This window comes from Trichosurus vulpecula, chromosome 3 (genome assembly GCF_011100635.1).
Source record: "Trichosurus vulpecula isolate mTriVul1 chromosome 3, mTriVul1.pri, whole genome shotgun sequence".
Lineage (NCBI taxonomy): Eukaryota > Metazoa > Chordata > Mammalia > Diprotodontia > Phalangeridae > Trichosurus > Trichosurus vulpecula.
In genome coordinates this window covers 117,500,268-117,509,371 of record NC_050575.1, presented here as the reverse complement: position 1 = coordinate 117,509,371, position 9,104 = coordinate 117,500,268, and the positions used below count along the sequence as shown (strand labels likewise).

Below are 9,104 nucleotides of genomic sequence, written 5' to 3'. Positions count from 1 at the left end.
CTTCCCCTAAGAACTGCTTTTGCTGCATCCCATAAGTTTTGGTATGTTGTTTCATTATTGTCATTCTCTTGAATGAAATTATTAATTGTTTCTCTGATTTGATCTTTGGCCCACTCACTCTTTAGAATTAAATTATTTAGTTTCCAATTAGTTTTTAGCTTATTTTTCCATGGTTCTTTATTAAAAATGATTCTTATTGCATCATGATCTGAAAAGGATGCATTGACTACTTCTGCTTTTCTGCACTGGATTGTGAGGTTTTTATGCCCTAGTACATGGTCAATTTTTGAGTATGTGCCATGTACTTTTGAGAAGAAAGTATATTCCTTTTTATCCCCGTTCAGTTTTCTCCAGAGGTCTATCATATATGCCTTTTCTAAAATTCTGTTTACCTCCTTAACTTTTTTCTTATTTATTTTGAGGTTAGATTTATCAAGTTCAGAAAGGGGGAGGTTGAGGTCTCCCAATATTATAGTTTTGCTGTCTATTTCTTCCTGTAACTCCCTTAACCTCTCCTCTAAGAATTTGTATGCCTTACCACTTGGTGCATATATGTTAAGCAATGATATTGCTTCATTGTTTATGGTGCCTTTTAGCAGGATATAATGTCCTTCCTTATCTCTTTTAATTAGATCTATCTTTACTTTTGCTTTGTCTGAGATTAGGATTGCTACACCTGCTTTTTTTACTTTAGCTGAGGCACAATATATTTTACTCCAGCCTTTTACCTTAACCCTATGTGTATCCCCCTGTTTCAGATGCATTTCTTGTAAACAGCATATTGTAGGATTATGGTTTTTAATCCATTCTGCTATCTGCTTCTGTTTTGTGAGAATGTTCATCCCCTGCACGTTCAGGGTTATGATTTCTATCTGTGTCTTTTTCTCCATCCTAATTCCCCCTGTTTATGCTTTTATTTCTCCCTTTCCCCTTCTCCTCCCCAACAAAGTTTTGCTTTTGACCGCCGCTTTCCTCAGTTAACCCTCCCTCTTTATTCCCCTCCCTTATCTTACCGTTACCCACTTGCTACTTCTCCTCTTCCTTCTGCCCTCCCGAGATAGGGATTTCTTAAACAAGCAATGCACAGAAATACAAGAAAACAATAGAATGGAAAATACAAGAGACCTATCTCTTCAAGAAAATCAGAGACATCAAAGGAATGTTTCATGCAAAAATGTTGAGGATAAAAGACAAAAATGGTAGGGACTTAATAGAAGTAGAAGAGATTAAGAGGTGACAAGGATGGATAGAAGAACCAAACAAGAAAGACCTTAACATCACCAATAACTATGATGGTATAGTTGGTAGATGGCATAGATGGTGATCTAGAGCCAGAAATCCTGGGGAGTAAAGTCAAGTGGGCCTTAGGAAATATTGCTAACAATAAGGGGAGGGGAGGTGATTGAATTACAGATGAGCTATTTATTTATTTATTTGTTTGTTTATTCATTCATTCATTTATTTATTTATCTATTTATTTATTTATTTGTTTTGCTAAGGTACTTTCAGTATTTTACTATTAAAAAAGGATCATTATTTACAAACATGTTCTCCCCTCCCTGCCCCCAGTTCCTGTTATTTTAAATTCTGTGGACCACCAATCCTATTTTCCAAAACAATTAGTTCAGTCAATAATGTAGCTGGTTGCTATAAGCTCAGAGATTCTAAGAAAGTGATATTTACATTATCATTCCAATAAGGTGATTTGAAACAGTCACTATTGTTGTGGAAAAACCATGTTCTTCAAAAAGTCCCTTACTTATTGTTTCGATTGGGATTACTTCATCTACAGAAGTAGGATGGCTGGAATTGAGACACTGACAACAGCAGGAATGTTTGGCGTGTCCTTCGGTGGGCTTTGTGCAGCTATGCTGAGGGAAGATCCAGTTCTTTCAGACTTGGGTTTAGGGGGCAGTCTTGGAGATCTTCGGGCTTTCCAGGTACGTGGTTCCTGCACAGGGTTTCCCTGTAATTGGGTCGATGACTTTTCCAACTTTGAAGATGATCTCCGCCAATTCGTGTTTCACGTGCTTGGTTCATGGCACAGGCAATGCTTTGAGGAGCATAGTGTCTCCGACTGTGCACTGCTCTGAAGCGTCATGAGCAAAGTACGTTTTGCGCTTATTAAAGTACTTGAGTAAGTAGGGGTCCAGAACAAGCCTGTTTACTTGCACTTTGGCAGTTCTCTGCATCGCTGTTCCAACCACCTTCCCCACAATCCATTTGCCGTGGATAGTAGAACGAGTAACTGACATTCTGTAGCTTGTGTCACCCCGAAGGAAACATCGAGGCCTCCACGCACCACCCTGGGAATGTTCCTGCACCTCTGGTCCAGATGAGGTATTTAAAACCCTAACAGACAATGCTGTTAAAGTGCTGCACTCAATATTCTAGCAAATTTGGAAAACTCAGCAGTGGCTACTGGGTTGGAAAAGATCAGTTCATGTCCCAATCCTGAAGAAGAACAACGACAAAGAATGTTCAAGTTACCAAATGATTGTGCTCATTTCATATGCCAGCAAGGTTATGCTTAAGATTCTGCAAGCTAGACTTCAGCAGTATGAGAACTGAGAATTACCAGAAGAACAGGTTGTTTTTTCAAAGAGACAGAGCAGGAAATCAAATTGCCAACATTTTCTGATTTTTGGGAAAGTAAGGAGTTCCAGAAAAACAAAACAAAACAAACAAACAAAAAACCCAAAATATTTACTTCTGTGTCATTGACTACTTTAAAGCCTTTGACTGTGTGGATCACAACAAAAGGTGGCAAGTCCTCAAAAAGATGGGAGTACCAGATCATCTTACTTGTCTCCCAAGGAGCCTGTGTGATGGCCAAGAAATAACAGTTAGAACCAAACATGGAACAACTGATTGGTTTAAGACTAGGAAAGGAGTATAGCAAGGCTGTGTATTGTCACCTTATCTATTTAACTCATAGGCAGAGTACATCATGTAAAATGCTAGGGTGGGTGAATCAAAAGCTGGAATTAAAGTTGCCAGGAGAAATATTAACAATCTCAGCTATACAGACGATACCACTCTGATGGTAGAAAGTGAAGACCTAAGAAGCTTCTTGATAAAAGTGAAAGAGGATAATAAAAACTCTATCTTGAAGCTTAACATTAAAAAACCAAAAAAGCAAAACAAAACAAAACAAAAAACAAACTAAGATCTAGGCAACTGGTCCCATCACTTCTTGGCAAATAGAGGGAGAAAAAATGGAAGCAGTGTTAAATTTTATATTCTTGTGCTCAAAGATCACTGCAGACAGCAACTGCAGTCATGAAATTAAGAGACACTTGCTCATTGGAAGGAAAGTTATGGCAAATCTGGACAGCAAACTAAAAAGCAGAGATATCACCTTGCTGCCAAAAGATCATATAATCAAAGTTGTGTGTGTGTGTGTGTGTGTGTGTGTGTGTTTACAGTAGCAATGTAAGCCTGTGAGAATTTGGACTATAAAAAAAGCTAAGCACCACAGAATTGATGTTTCCAAACTGTAGTGTTGGAGAAGACTTTGTGAGTCTCTTAGACAGTAAGGAGATGAAATCAGTCAATACTCAAAGAAATTTATTCATACTATTCACTGGACAAGCAAATACTGTAGCCAAAAGTTAAGTACTTTGGCTACATAATAAGAAGACAGGACTCATCGGAAAAGACACTGATGTTGAGAAAGAAAGGGAGTGGCAGAGGATGAGATGAATGGATGGAACAATGGACATGAGCTGGACAGACTTTGAGAGATGAAGGAGGATAGAAGGTGCGCGGGGCTATGAAGAATCAGACATGACTGAATAACAAACAACAACAAACACAATATGTCAGATTACACAACTTTTCAAAAGGTACCACACTTTAGCTTGCCATTGTTCCCAGTGACTCTTGTTCTTCAACTTGTGGCTTGAGGGCAAAATCTAGAAGTAGAAAGGATCAGAGATTTTTAGTCCTCAAGGGAGTCAGAGTGGAGTGGAAGATACAGAATTTTTCTTCTACGTGACTTCATTGTACTCTGTTGAACAAATGTAGAAGAATCAGGCTTAAGAACAATAGCTATTTTTAGTGCACTTTTAAGGAATATAAACTAAATTGATGGTTTTGGGGACATTGTTGCTTCATCTATTCTAAAGTACCAGTCAGTACACCAGAAGAGTAATTTACTAAATAGTTGCCTTGTAGCTTCAAAAAATCCAATAACCACAGGACTCAAAGGGTCTTCAAGAAATTGTGTAATCTACCCAAGGGCTATGTGGAATGCTCTCCCTCTTCATTTCTACCTCTTAGTGACCTTACCTTCCTCCAAGACTCAACACAAATTCTGCCTTCTGAAGGGGGCCTCTCTGGGTCACCTCAGCTTTTAGTGCCTTCCACCACTTTTTTTTTTACTAGGTATGTGACCTTGAGCAAGTCATTGAACCTCTCTGGCTCAGTTTCATAACTGAGGAATAATAAGTGTGCCTATCTTCCAGCCTTGTTGTGAAAAAAATGTGACAATATTTATAAAGCAATTAGAAAAATGTCTGGCACATAGTATACACTATAAAAATGCTAGCTATTATTATTAGTGCTTGTGCAATTTAGAATAAAAAATTCAACAAAACAAGGAGAAGTTAAAGGGTTATGATCTGTCCTTGGTGAAAGGCATTCCCATTTGGATCTATCAAAATAACTAATAGGGCATAAGTCCAACTGTAATACTCTCTCAGAAAAATTCTGAAGAAGAATATCTCCTTGCTACCTCCACCTTGCTTCAAAAAAAAAAAAAGAAAAAAAATCCACTCACATATCTACTACTCATAATTTTCCTTACCATAGTGGCGAGAGTGGGGGAGAAAAGAAAGGGAGTATGAAGCCTTTTTTCTGCAAACCCCAAACTCTGAACAGATCATTTATTCATTCACTAACATTTATTAAATGCCTTTTTCAGGGCAGAAAACTATGTTAGGAGACAATGTGTAGGTAAGGCTGAATCTTCATGGATCTTTAAATTTAGCAGACAGATAAAACACTAACTCAGATACCTGTAATAATAGCTAGATGGATGCCTACTAGACATTTTCACATGGTATATCTAAGAGGAATCCTATGAGGCAGTGTGGTGACTTGATCATAGAGCTGGCCTGACAATCAGCAAGACCCAACTTTAAGTCACATACTGGCTCTGTGATCCTGGCCAAGTCATTTAACTTCATGGCATTCTGGGCAAATGTCTAAGAGAAGGTTTTGGTGACACCAGTCTCTCCCTTGTTCTTTCTCCTGTCTGTTTTAATGCTTCTCATTCTTTTTTGCCAGATCATTCTTTATATCTAACCCCCAATAGTGGTGGTAGAAGAATTTCTGATGCTAGTATCACAAGTCCCTATCCTTTCAGTAGAGATAGAGAAGAGCTGAGCATTTGCCTTTGGAGAACTACTGTCTAATTGTGTTTCCAATGTTCTTTTGGCAAAGAATTCTTCTCCTGGTGATCAAGTAAATGCATCCTGTCCTTTCTCCCCTGTGCCCTGTAGTAAGCTAATTGCATTGGGATGCCTCAAGGACAGTAAAGTTCATTCATTAGATAAATGTTTACTTATCTACTGTGGTGCTAACTCTGTACTAGGGACTCTGGGGATGTGAAAAAAAGAAGAAATCATTTCTGTCCTCAAGGGCCCAGTCTCTTTGGGAAGATAAGACCAGCCTTGAAGAAGGATAGAGAATAATTCAAAGAAGATGACAAAAGCCAGCATGTGGTGGTGTGATACAGACCATATACCCGAAAGATAAAGAAATGAAAAAGAAGATAGAGTCATTGTGGGGTGAGGTTAGTTAGAAAAGGCTTCTGGGAGTGGGTGAATCTTCAATACTTCCAGCTCAAAACTTCTCTATATAGAATCACAGATTTTCAGAGTTAAAATGGGTCTCAGTGGCCATCTAGTCCAACCAATATCTGAAAAAAACCCAATCACTTCCTCAACATACTTGACATGAGGTCTTCTAGCCTACACCCAAAGACTTTCAAAGAAAGTGAATCCACTGGCTCGTAAACACACAGTTGCACGTATGAATAGTTGTAATTATGAAGAAATTGTTTGTTTTCAAGCTTAGGAGTGGCTCTTCACAACTTCTACTCATTGCTCCTAGTTCTGTGCTTTGATGCTAACCAGAATAAGTCGAATCCCTTTTTCACATGATGACTATTTAAATCCTTGAAGACAACTACTATGGCTCTAGTCTACCCTCTACCACTCCCAGAGTCTTCTCTTTCTCAGGATAAACATAAGCAGGGACTTCTATGGACTGCAATGGCTTAAATTGGAAGCCCATCACCACCCTATTTGGCCTGCTTTGGATACTCTCCAGTTTGTCAATATCCTTCCTACTCTGTTGTGTCTAGAGATGATCATAATAATGTAGTATGACCAGAGTGGTACTATCACATTCTTGTTTTTGGAAGTAATGTCTCTCTTCACTTGCCCTAAAATCACATTGGATTTTTGACTGCTATATCACACAATTGACTTCGTATTGACTTTCCAGTCCAACAAAACTTCCAAATCCTTTGTTTTTCAGACAAACTGCTTTCTCCCCCATCTTGTCTCCACTTTCTCTCCCGTTACTTCTCTATCCATTTGTAATCTGGCTTTTAGCCTCATCACTCAACAGAAAATGCTCTCTCCAAAGTTACCAACAATCTCTTAATTGCCACATCTAATGGCCTTTTCTCAGTCCTCACCCTTTTTGAACCCTCTATAGCATTTGACACTGTTGACTGCCCTTTCTTTCTGGATAATCTTTCCTCTCCAGGTTTTGGGGACACTGCTCTCTCAATTATTCTCCTATCTGTCTGACTGTTTCTTCTCAGTCTCTTTTTTTAGATCATTGTCCATATCATATTCCTTAGCTGTGAGTGTAGTACAAGGCTCTGTCCTAGGTCTTGTTCTCTTGTATACCTATGCTCACTCAGTGTCTTCATCAGCTCCCCTCGGTTTAATTGGGATTTTTATGCATATGATTTCCAGATTTAGATATCCAGCCGTAGTCTCTCTCCTGAACTTCAGTATTGTATCACCAATTGCATATTGTACATTTTTACCTGAATATCTTATAGGCATCTCAAATTCAGCACGTCTAAAAAAGAATTCATTATCTTCCTCAGAAACCCACTCTTATGATGAAATTCTTTATTTGTGTAGGGTACCACTATGCCCCCTGCTTCCTGAGTTTGTGATCTCAGCATCATTTTCAATTGGTCCTTGTCCTCCCTCCCCTCCCCCTCCACCCCACATTTCCACAAACAGTCAGAGCCCAAGTCTTATTGCTTCTAATTCCACAATAAGGTAATGAGGAGTTGGACCTGAGGGAATCTCAGGTGCCTTCTAGCTCTAAATTAATATTCGTGGGATTTCCAAAATCTCTCCCAGCTCTTATTCTATGTTTCTTTGACTCACTGCTCTTAGTTCTGGCCTTTGGAGCCAAATAGAATAAGCTTAATTCCTTCTTTCCAAGGCCTTGTTTGGAACAGAGATCAAGTCCTCCCCAAAACTCTGCAAGGAGAGGGAATAAGCTTTTATATAGCAGCTATTATTTTTCAGACACCATTTATATAGTACCTATTATCTTCCAGGCACTGTATTAAGTGCTTTCAATCCTCACAACTACCTGAGAGGTAGGTGCTATTATTTTTATGCTCATTTTATAGTTGAGGAAACTGAAGTTAACAGAGGTTAAGTGACTTGCCCAGGGTCTCACAGCTAGAAAGTATATAAAGTCACATTTGAACTCGAGTCTTTCGGATTCTAGGCCCAGTGCTCTATCTGTTTCACTAGCTGTATCTGGGTGGGTGAGATGAGAAGAGTTTCTTGAAAGCAAAGACTTTTTTTTTGCCTTTCTTCATATTCACAGAGCCTGCAACATAGTAGGTACTCAATAATGCTTACTGGATTGACTTCACTTGAAGACCAGCCTTTCCTTCATAAAAGGACAGCAGGGCTTAGTCGTGTCTGAATCTGAACTTTACTTTATGATTGAAATGGAAGGGGCACCTGGGCATTGTTTGGGATAAGATTGGTTACTTCCAGATGGCTTTCTAAAAGGTGGCTGGAGTTAGAAATAGAAGGAAAAACCCTGCAACTGAGAGGGAATATTTCTTCAATTCCTTGAAGGAAGGGAGAGATTTATTTCTCTCTTTTTTTCCTAAATAAAATCCGATTTTTTCAGTAATATCAAAGATTCAAGGTTTGCCCAAGATGACCCAGAGGGTAGGTGACAAGGCTTGTATGCATTACACTGTAACATATAGTGATGTGTAAACTAACACTCGAATGCGCAGTGGAAGTCTCTATTTACTCCAGTCTCTGATGTAAAGGTGGCCCTGCTCCTTGCCAAGACCGACCCCTCCTAATAATATTTCCCTTTCAATTCTTCCTTTCTTTCTCTCATTTTCTTTTCCACTGACTCTTTATGGGCTACTTAAAAATATGTTCAAACCTTCCTCTTCCTAAAAAACAAAACAAAAGAAAACCTTCATGTGAGCCTGAAGTTATTGTCCTAAGTCCTAAATTCCTCTCCCTATTCATGACCAGACTCCCAGAAAGTATCATCTATATTCATTGCTTCCATTTCCTCACCTACTTTTCTATTTTTTTAGTCTCTCTTAATCTTACTTCTGACCCTCTTACTTGCTTGAAAATGCCCTTTTCACTGTTGCTGATAATTGTTTAACTGTTAAATCAAAGAATCATTAATTCTGAAAATTAGAAGGAATTTTAATGGCCATATAGTTCAGTTCATGGCCAAAAGGAATCTGTGCTAAAATATTCTCTACCTGCTTAAGAGATTCTGAGATCTGAATCTCTGAAGTTGACTAGAAAATGCTAGTTTCAATTAGTGATCCTTCCAGTTCCGAGTAATTCAACTTCCGCTAGACCTCCAAAAAAGGGGAATCTCCCACATCTTAAAAGCAGCTCATTCCACTTTTGGACAGATCAAATTCTTCAGAAATTTTTTCCTGATACCAAGCCTCAATTCATTTCTTTGAGGCTTCTATCCACTGCTTCTGATTCTGCCCTCTGGGATCAAACAGAATAATTTGAATCCCTCTAGCCCATGCTAGCTTTTCATATATC

The 9,104-nt window shown here is 38.7% G+C and overlaps 1 pseudogene; it reads right to left on the bottom strand.

Moving 5' to 3' along the window:
- Nucleotides 1-1,866: 1,866 nt before the first annotated feature.
- On the bottom strand, nucleotides 1,867-2,275 carry LOC118840717 (annotated as a pseudogene).
- Between the last annotated feature and the right edge of the window lie 6,829 nt (nucleotides 2,276-9,104).